The sequence below is a fragment of the Lactuca sativa genome, chromosome 5, assembly GCF_002870075.4.
Source record: "Lactuca sativa cultivar Salinas chromosome 5, Lsat_Salinas_v11, whole genome shotgun sequence".
Classification (NCBI taxonomy): domain Eukaryota; kingdom Viridiplantae; phylum Streptophyta; class Magnoliopsida; order Asterales; family Asteraceae; genus Lactuca; species Lactuca sativa.
In genome coordinates, this window is record NC_056627.2 from 86,178,111 (window position 1) to 86,189,348 (window position 11,238).

Below are 11,238 nucleotides of genomic sequence, written 5' to 3' on the forward strand. Positions count from 1 at the left end.
CTAGTGCCTGCACTTTATAATTAATACAGTTAACCCCAAAATTAATTCTAATTAATTTCTGGCTAACTATTAATTAAACATTATGATTTCCAATCAATATATTAATATTTTAACATATTAATAAATCATTTATATTAATTTATTAATCTTATAATAAATCAATATCTCTCCTTTCATAATGTCCTTGTCTGGTTGCTAGGTTTGAGGGCAACCCAAAAGGACTGTGGTGCTATCAATTCAAGTACATACCAATTATAGTTATGGGCTTAGACACCTAATCCAACATTATCTTCCTTGCTATGACACCTTGTCTTTTCTTTAGTACTCCCACAAGGCTTTCTTTTTCATGTTTAGCTAGATCAGAAGCTATAATTACATGTTTTTGTTGACCATCTTCATGAAATGAATACTCCAGATGATCGGGTAGAATTTTCAGCTCACATTTTGTGTTTCGTATGCTGAACACGTTGAGTCCAGTGAGTGGACTCGTCGAGTCCCAGGCAAAATTTGCGACCGGTCGAGTTTTTTTGAATGGACTTGTCGAGTTGGTGGATGCTACTCGGCGAGTCGGGCTTTCAACACTTCTGATCTATTCATTATATTCAGCTTCCTCGAGCAATCTCTCTATCTCCATCAGGTCTCTTTCTGCATCAAATCCATCCTCAAAGGTAATGATGGACTTGTTTGGCTTGTCTTCTTTCCATTCTTCCAACATATCAACCGATAATGTTTTGTCATCACTATACCTTGTATGCTTCATTGCTTGATCAACTCCAAATGTAACTGAATCGTCTCCCACCCGGAGGGTAAGTTTAGAATCTCGCATGTCTACTATAGCACTCGCAGTGTTGAGGAAAGGTCTTCCAAGTATGATCAGGACTTGAGGGTCCGCTTCCATGTCTAGTACTATGAAGTCCGCGGGGAACACAAACTTATCAACTTTCACCAATAGATCTTCGCATATTCCTCTTGGAAATGTCACCGTTTTATTTTCTAAGTGATTTTCCATTCAGATTGGCCTTGGCTCCGGAAGATTTAATTTCTTGAAGAATGAATGTGGCATGAGGTTAACACTTGCCCCTGAATCAACTAATGCATGTATAGTTGCTAAATTTCCGAATTGACAAGGCAAGGTCAAAATTCCCGGATCACCCTTATTCTTAGGTAATTTGTTCAACATGGCAGCCGAACAATTTTCATTTAAGACGACTTTCTTCACCTCTTCCATCTTCTTTCTATTCGTAAGAAGCTCCTTTAGGAATTTGGCATATTTAGGCATTTTTGCAACCACCTCAATGAATGGCATATTAATTTGAAGGGCCTTTATGTGTTCCAAGAACTTTTGGTAATCAACATCATGCTTTTCTTGTTTGGCTCGAGCTGGAAATAACAATGGAGGCTAATACGGTTTAATACGAGGCTTATTTTTCTGTTCAGGTGGGGGACTCGTCGAGTCCATATCTGAGACTCGGTGAGTCGGATCGGGATTGGTCCATCTACAGTTTTCACATCCCACTCTAATGGCATGGATGGATTGGTCCATCTTAGTTCTTCTTCTATCCATGATTTCCAATTTTGCCATCAATACCGTCATGTCATTCGAAATAGCATTCACCATTCCTCTAGTTGAGTCATTTCTTGGGTTATGATATTCTCTAGAGTGTTCAGAGAATTCTTCAATTAGCTCTTTTATCACTGGGGGTGGCTTCTTTGTGAGTGGTCCTTGCGAATCAAGGAGCTGCCTAGTGGTTACATTCACTCCATCATAGAAAATGGAGACTTCTTGTTGACTGTTTAGATCATGGTGTGGGCAGTTCCTTAGTAAGCCTTTGTATCTTTCCCATGCTTCATAAAGTGAATCTCCAGTTTGTTGCTCAAAATTGGCTATGGCTTTCTTCAATTTTTCTATTTTTGAGGGATGACAGAATTGATCAATAAATTCTTCATGCATTTTAGCCAAAGTAGTGATGAATCCTGGAGGGAGTGATTTCAACCAATCTTTCACAGCTCCCTTAAATGTGACCGGTTACATACGAAGCAAAATAGTATCACGAGTCACATTAGGAACATTCAAGTAGTCGGCTATGTCATTGACCTCGTCTAAATGCTTGTATGTGTCTTCGTGATCTTTTCCGAAGAATGAGATTTCCTAAAGTTCGGTAAGTATGTGGCCTTTACGTTCAAAGTTGGCAGTTGCAGGAATCACGGGTTTGCACGAGTCCTAGGTCGATATCGTCTCACATCCTTTTCTTCCATTCACCCATGGGAACTTCATCAATGTTAGCCATGGAGTTAGCGGGTTCGCCTTCAAAGTCGCTTTCTTCATCGGATTCAGAGTCGTAATCAGTTACTTTTGGAATTGAATTTTCTTCAAAGTTTTCAAACGTGATTTCCTCGCTCTTTTGACTGCTAGATTCTACCGTTTTCTTGCTTTTCTTCTTTACAAAGACTGATCTAAGGTCCTTGAAAGGTGATTTCCTTGACGGGTTAGCGTCTTCAATAGCTTTGTCTTTGTTATTTCTAAGAGCGGATTTCAGATCTTCATACGAAGGAACCAGAGGTGTATTTGAACCTCGGGTCATGTAATTCCTGCAATGAAAGCAAAAAACAAGCATAAACAGAACAAAAATGAAATAAAAACGAAAATGGAAATCTGCCTTGGACTCGCCGAGTACTTGCGAGTGGACTCGATGAGTTCGAGGGTAAAATAGAGAAAAAAAATATAACAAACTCCTAAAAACTGAAAAACATAATAATTAAACCTATTAACTAGATTACTAAAGCAGTAACTTTGTGCAAGATAAATCTCACACAACGAATCGATAACACTAGCAATTAGAATTAATTTTTGAACCGTTCCCTAGCAACGGTGCCAAAAACTTGATGTGTATATAAATGCACTAGTTTAGTCCTACTTTTAAGATATAATTTATACACAAAGAGGCAGTGGACCTGTCAATTGGTGGTCTAGTTGAATAAGCAGGGTATCGAACATAGGGAACGGTACTTAAACTAATGACTAGAAATAACTAAAAGTAGTAATCAAAGTAAAAGGTTTTCTCTAGTTTTGCAAGACTAGAAACTGAAATAATTAACTAATACACTAATTAAGTAACTAACAGCTAAAGCAAGTAGAAACCAACTAAATTCAATAATAAGAAGAATTATGTTTAGGTTCGATTCATTTACTCATATGGTTGATTTTATGGTAAATGCGATGGATTAATTGTTATTGGCTACCGATTAAAGTGATTATGTTCACATTCGCTATTACAAATCCTTAGAAAATAGATCAATTTAAGTTTTGATCAAGTGATTAAACTAATAAATTTCCTAATTTATTTATTCAGGTTAAATAAGACTTGTAGTTAGCTAATCAAATTACTAATTCAATTAACCTCTTGTTGATGGTTTGTCACACAAGCTCACACATTAACTTACCCATTTTCTAGTTAACCCTAGTTTCACATTCGCTATTCCTAGGCACATAACAATGTCTTCACATAAATCATATGAGATAAGCAATTAAGAGATGTTCATGCAGCTTAATTACTTGTTAATTAACAGAAAATAGTTGTGGTTAATGCATAACGTTTTTTAACAAGCTTAATAAAACAAAACTCACCAATAAACAATTAATCCAACCATAAATCAAACCATAGTCATAAATTTATCTACTCTAAACATAAGATACAAGGTTTAGCTCATGATTACAACAGAAAGTAACTCAAAAAACAAGATCTAGTAGTTCACACATAGTTTAAACAAGAGATAAACTAAAGAGTAAACTTAGATTGTCTTTTTCCTCCTCGAATTCCAGAGCTCCTGCAGCACCTTTGATCGCAAATTAATCCCCAAGGGTTCCAGTGAGGGCTTTAGTTTCGGCAATTGGCTTCTATTTATAGACTTCAGAAAACATGGGCTACTTGTCGAGTAGATAACCGAATCGCCGAGTCCCCTTATTAAAAATCTATGTATGGCAAAGACTTGTATTTGCTTCGCGAACAATCGAGTGGACTCGTCGAGTAGACATCCAACTCGCCGAGACCTTCAAGATTTTTACTCTTTTTTTCTTCTGTATTCAATTCCCAAGTTCCCGGTTACATTCCCCTCTTCCTTTTGCTCCTTAGCACATCTTTTAGACCGAAAATATAATTTAAACAAAATTATGTACCTTTTGTCCATAAATTGCAATAAATTAGCCAAAAAGTAATAACATTCTAATCTAAATATATAGCTAAATATGCACATATCAAACACTCAAAAGTTTTATAACTTATATTATGTTTAATTAGCATTTAGTGAAATGTTTACTATAAAAATGTCAATCTTTTAGGAAGACATGCATACAAATCATATACAAATTTCAGAAAGAAAACAAACTTAAAGGTTTTTGTATTTGGTTGAGGTCTTATCACCACTATTGGAGATATGCTATTATATTAGAAATTTTAATTTGTAAGTTTGTTATACTAATTCGTTTTTATATTTTCTTTGTTTTTGGATTATTGTAATAAAGTCGTTGTAAATTGTGGTTTAATCGTTAATATATTAATCATATGTTATATAGAGTGATTTCGAAAATATTTAATTAAATATTTTAAATATGTTTTTATTTTGTAATTATACCGTTTCAAAAAGATAATTAATTAAAACTTATATATATATGTTATACTTTCCATCTCTCTCTCTCTCTCTCTCTCTCTCTATATATATATATATATATATATATAATATATATATATATATATATATATATAGAGAGAGAGAGAGAGAGAGAGAGTTAGGTTCAAATGTTTCTAGCAACTATTGTGTGCATGTATGCACCAATAAGAATTGAGGAAATAATAAATCATTAAAATGTATAATACTAATCTTTACATATTTAATGATGGTAATTCATTAACTTCCAAAAACCTGGTCTTTTCCTCTGTTTATCTTCAACGATCGACTTCAAAAATAAAAATGTTTGACTTAGTCTCTTTTATATCATCAGAGGATCCATCTTCTTCTTTAGCACATGCCGCCTCAAATCATCAGCCATCCCTATGCCACCAAGATTTATCCAGGTTATTTTTACTCTTTTGTTGTTCCTATTTTCGCAATCTTTAATCATGATTAATTGTTTGATTGAAGATTCATATTTATTCAATTTCTCACGTTTTGATAAAATAATCAATTGATGTTTTGCTTTTTGTGTTCTGTTCGAACACAACTGCAAGTTTTTATTGGATTTCTTATTTTGTGTATAGGTTGGAATTACTTGTCGTAGTCAAAAAGTATAATTTGTGATTATCTTTTTCTTTTTTATTGCTTTCCCAATTCCCACCATCTCAAATCACACAGGAGCTTTAACAAGCTATTCTTATCATTGTAACGAAGTTGGACTATTGGATTTTTTACTGTTACATCACTTTATATTTTTGATGCAAACTTTGTGCCGAGAAATTTTAATAAATCCAAAATTACATGTTGAAAATTTATTCGAAAAATACTTGATATGAATATCAATTTGATTTTATCAAAGTCAGATTCTAAGGTTCGATTTTCATTGATTTTTTTTCAATAATTGATTTTCATTCGTGAAAAATAAATCATGTTTGAAAGCATCATTTTTCTATCAACATTCTTTTAATTTGTAACAGAAATTATTCTTGAGAATGATAAGTTTTATTTGTAAACTCACAAAAATTTCACAAGTTCTTGAAATAATCGTTTTTTATTCTTGAAATAGAAGATCAAATTGAATTTGTGCATGAATCGGTTTTCAATCTTGAAATAAAAGATCAAAAAATCTCATATATTCTTGCAAGAATCGTAGACCCTCAAATTCAATTTGATCTCTTATCTTCCTCATGAATATCAAGCACCAAATGAATAATCTTCAATTAGTAGCAGTAGCAAAATCGCCTTGATATCTAATATGATGAGAGTAATTCTGTCAGAATGAAATCTCGAATTCCAATTCCGTTAGAATGAAATCTTGGATTCCAATGCTTAAGTTCCATTTCAACCTAAGCATTGAATTTTTTATGAGCTATCATGTCTAAAACTTGTTATTTTTCCTGCACTTACTCATTGGTTTGTGCATTTTCTTCAATTTTTACTTATCGGTTTTTGTGCAATTCACAACTTTCATTCTATGAGAATATAAATATTACATAAAGCATGTGTTGCTAGTAATCCTAACAGAATACATTTATACATGCTTTAGAATGTTTATGCATATAGAAAAAAAAGACAATGATTTAAGTGCATTTTGTAATGTATCCTGTTAGAATTTATTTATATATATGCATTATGTTAGAATGTCTTTTGAGAATATTTGTTAACAACAAGTATTTTTGTTTAACTGGTAATACTAACGAGTAATATATCTTATTCTTTCGTAATTACATGGAGAAGGAATTCAATATTGATCTTACAAGAGAAATATTTAGAATCGAGTTCACCAACAAGTATATATACGAAGATCAAGTAGATTATATGGACCACTGAAGAAGACTAAGTGCATTTGTTCAATAATTGTATATTCAAGAATGCTATTTTTTAAAAATTTTATCCATTTTTGATGATATTCTATTAGAATATGTATAAATATATTAAAATGCATAAGGATATTAGTCTGTAAGAATATGTATGAATTTGTATTTTATTTCGGATGTGTATTAAGAATAAAGTCATAAACCCAACTTGGATACATATGAATAATAATCTAGAATTCTTAAATCAGGTTAATTATCAAAAATATTTGCATTGGAAATATATTCTGCAAGAACAAAATCGAAATTATATTTACTAGTTTATGGTTGACATTCTGTCATTCTTACAGAATAAAATTGGATTTTTAAAATTGAATTAATTTAAAATATTCAGATTTTTAAAAACAAAGTAATTAATTATCCCTAAAAATCCAAAAATTTCCTTTTTAATATAGGTTAATTAACTAAAATGCCCTTATGCTGAAATTTGTATGATTATATGATACATGTTACCCTATTGTAATATCATAGACCCTCAGATCATGATCTTTGAATCTATTCCATCCGGTGGTCCAGATCTGTGCATTCTAGCACACAATAGTTAGTAAAAACAAAATAACATATATATATATATATATATATATATATATATATATATATATATATATATATATATATAATAGAGGTCAAAACACTTCAACCAAAATTCATTTAAAATCTAATATTTCAAATGCTTTTTAATAATGATTGTAAAAATTTCAACATGTATTACTAAATTGATTGATTAATAAAAACATTAATGTTTTGAAACTCATATCTCTTAAACTTATATTATTTAAGTTTTTAGTTGACTAAAATATTTTTCCTACATAAAGATAACATTTTATGTTTGGTTACTCATATTTGTTTATGTAATTAGAAAACGAGGTGTACATAGAATGACGACTTCAATTTCACTTAGGAATCGATACCACTAGAGAGGTATATTGTCTTTAACCGGTGGTTGGCGATCCACATACCCTTTTTAATTATTTATACTAATGCTTAGTAATATCTATTTTATATTCCTATTCAACTTACTTTTTTAGGTACAAATTAAGGAAGAAGATTCTCGGCGTACCAACATAAAGTCAAACGTACACCTTATAAAATATGTAATTAAAATTAAATAGCATATTTACTAATCGACTTATTTAAAACTTTTGATGACATTTATGTATAATGATATATTTTGTATGACTTCATTCTTAATTTCAATATTTAATATTTGAAAGTTCATATATGAAATCTTGGATGTTTTGGTGTAATTTAATTTCAATGTTTAATATTTGAAAGTTCATATATGAAATCTTGGATGTTTTGGTGTAATATAAATAGTGTAATACAAAGTTTATTAGTTCAATATTATTTATTAATAGCTCATTTAAAACAACTTATTTCTTATTTTATCCAAAAAATATTATCGGACATAAGAAAAGTAGATTATATTAATGTTATACAAAAACTTATAATATATATTGGATAATATAAAAGAAAAAGTAAAGTTTATAAGGTATGGAGTATATTAACTATTATCTAAATATAAGTTGATGAATTTTTATGTTATTTGATAATTCTTTTAATGCCCAAAAAAAGAATAAAAACATAAATTTCAACATATTTCTATTTTCCCCATAATTATTTTAACCACTTAAATGCATTCTTGCGCAACGCGCGAGGTTACACCTAGTAATAAGATAAAGGCCAGACCATAAAAGTACAAATACACCAAAAATCATCAAAAGCAAGGCCGCTGTTTGTGTTTTACTCCAACTCTCTTTCAGATTCAGACCCCCACACTTACTACTTAGTTTTACCTTCATTATCTCCTTCCCTACACTATTTAATGCCTTCTAAAAATAAGGCAAAATTACCAATGCATTTATATGAAAGAAAAGTATTGTATTCATCCAAGTATAAAGACATGTGTCTATTTTCATTTGATCTAATAATCTAGAAATACAAATTTATACAAATATGTTACTATGAAGAAACTGGTTAAACACAAGGATATCCAAAAACAGGTGTCTAGTTTCTATGAAGAAACTGGTTGGGATTCGAATTTCAGTGACTAACCAGGTCTAATCAACGTCAACATCAAACTAAACTGGTCTGTGGTTTCTAGCGAGGAGACCGGAAAGCAATTTAGTGAGAACATCAGCTCGACTCCGGTGATAATCAGTCCACACACACAAATACTTGATTGCTTCCCTTTTCTTCGCTTTGAGAACAATTATAGTTTCATGATTCGATTACGGAGGAAGAGAATGAAAATGTTGTGGTTATGGGTGATTACCTGATGAACCAGTGGAAGGATTTGGCGGAGCAGGCAAATGATGATCCGATTCACGACGAGAAACACAAAGAACCTAAAAAGAATTTGAAGCCAGGGTTATATCTAGAAATTAGATTTAAACATGATCTCATCTATCACCACAAACACACTGATGAACATAATTAGAACTCTAGCTACAGTGAACAAGCTCTGAATAGATCTAGAATCAGAATGATGGATGTGAGAAAGGAAATTGATTGAGAAAGCTCTAAATAGATCTACATCTAGCATCAAATAGAAGAAGGTGAAGAGATTTATGGATGTTATTAGTTTTATGGATCGGTAACTTCACTGTTGTCGTTTTCTGAAAGGGGTTGCTCCAAGGAGGTTTGTGCCTGCATGTTCGTGGTTAAATCATGGAGGAAATTGATAGAAATCAATGAGGTGTGATTGTTGTGGAGACTGACGATGATCTGGAAGGCAAAGGGCACCGATATGGAAGGCGGAAGGGTTTGATCTAGAAGCAATCGTCGATGAAGCTCTGAACTAAAGAGAGTCATTGAGTGAGACAATCGATGGATTTGGGAGAAAAAGAATCGATCGGATTTTGGGGGAATTATCTAATTTCCAAAAAAAATTTCATACCGATAATACCCTTATGATTATGTTTACAGAAACCTAATATGCCACTAAAGATAGTTAGATTTACAAAATATACCATTGATCATCTAAGCCATCGAAATAATTGATCAAACGCTCCACTTTTAGTTATCGGGTTCTCACGAATATATGAGTTCTCAAATGATCCTTCCTATATATATATATATATATATATATATATATATATATATATATATATATATATATATATATATATATATATATATATATATATATATATATATAAATAAGGATTTATTTCTAAGTTGTATGTTTGTATTCCTTTTTAAAATAAAGTGCTATAAAATCGTCGTTAATACTGATGGGATTTATAAAAGACTAAGGGCGTGTTAGGCACGAAGTGTTTGAGAGCTTCTAGCTTTTAGCGTTTAACAAAATGCTTCGTTTTGAATAGAAAATCTTGTTCGGCACTACAAGTTTCTAGCGATTAGTTTAAACAAAATGCTCCAAATCCAAATGCTACTTCATGTAGCGTTTAACAAAATGCTACAAGCTACAAGCTACCCGCTACCCACTACAAGCTACATACTACCAGCTAATTTTGCCGAACACGCTCTAAAATAGTATTGATATTGTGAAATGCTTAATTATGTCGCTAAAACTGATTAGCATTTTTTAATCTTTATGCTAGTTGAAAATAGCTTTTGTGACGGTTTGTTGTTGTCTCAAAAGGGTTGCCAAACACTTTTTAATTTGTATAAAAGTGTTTATATTATATATATGGATCCGGTAATCAATTTCTTCGACTAGACGTATGTCTATGATGATATATGTGTATTTTTCAATTTATACAGAGTTGGAATTTTACAACTTGCATGCCTTTTATTTATTTTTTCCATGTAATTTAGTTTTTCCAGTTAATTGCAATAGATGTTAAATTAGAAAGAAAAAATATATTGGAAAAATGAATTGATAAAATTAAAGATCGAAAACAACCAAACACGACCCATAGAGATTGGTGACTTAAGGGAGTTCTTCTACTCGGATGTTTGGTGAATTTGAGAAAGCAAGTGGGGGTCGTGCATCACTATGGTTGTTTTGTCCCTAGATTTATAACAAATGACATACAAATAAGATTAAGAAAATAAGAATTACGAAGAGTTTTATAATTATTTTAAAAGGAGTTTTAAAATAAATTTTGTCAAAAGAAATTTCAAAAAGATTTTAACCAAAAACTAAGCCATCGGTTTTAATGTAAAGCATACGACAATAATTTAATAAACATATTAATTCTAGTGTTGTTTCGGTGCGGGAAATTGTATTAGCCAACCGTGTCGATTTGACATTTGAAAGGTGAATTGTGATTCACGATAAGTTAGAGTCTTCGGCTAGACATCACATTTGTTTAAATGAACGATTTACTATTTTTTTTTGTGATCCACGACATACATACCCGTCACAAGAGGTAAACATGGAAAGAACTAGTTATGTTTTAATAGATGTCTTCAGACGATAATTCTTATATTACATGTTATGCATTGTTAGACCTCCTCCTTGAATACAAGTTGAAGGGCATAAGCTCGTTTGTTTCAAAGCATGAGATTTGTACTCAGATTTACAAAAAAGCTTCATGTGATTGAAGAACCGGTTCTTAAGGATTCTGCAGTTGGATTCACTATACTCGACATAGGAGAATATGGTAGACGCCAAAATTATTCAGGTATCATTCATTATGTAAGGTACCTTGATTTTTTAGCTTCAAAAGAACTTGAGAAGTATTGATCCATGTGACATGATTAACTGACTTAGGGACATGTTCCA

At 31.5% G+C, this 11,238-nt stretch overlaps 1 non-coding gene across 1 annotated transcript; it reads left to right on the forward strand.

Moving 5' to 3' along the window:
* The first annotated feature begins 1,796 nt into the window (after positions 1–1,796).
* On the forward strand, positions 1,797–1,903 carry LOC111911978 (small nucleolar RNA R71). Its single transcript, XR_002857025.1, has one exon. It is a non-coding gene; the product is annotated as a small nucleolar RNA R71 (small nucleolar RNA).
* Positions 1,904–11,238: the final 9,335 nt, after the last annotated feature.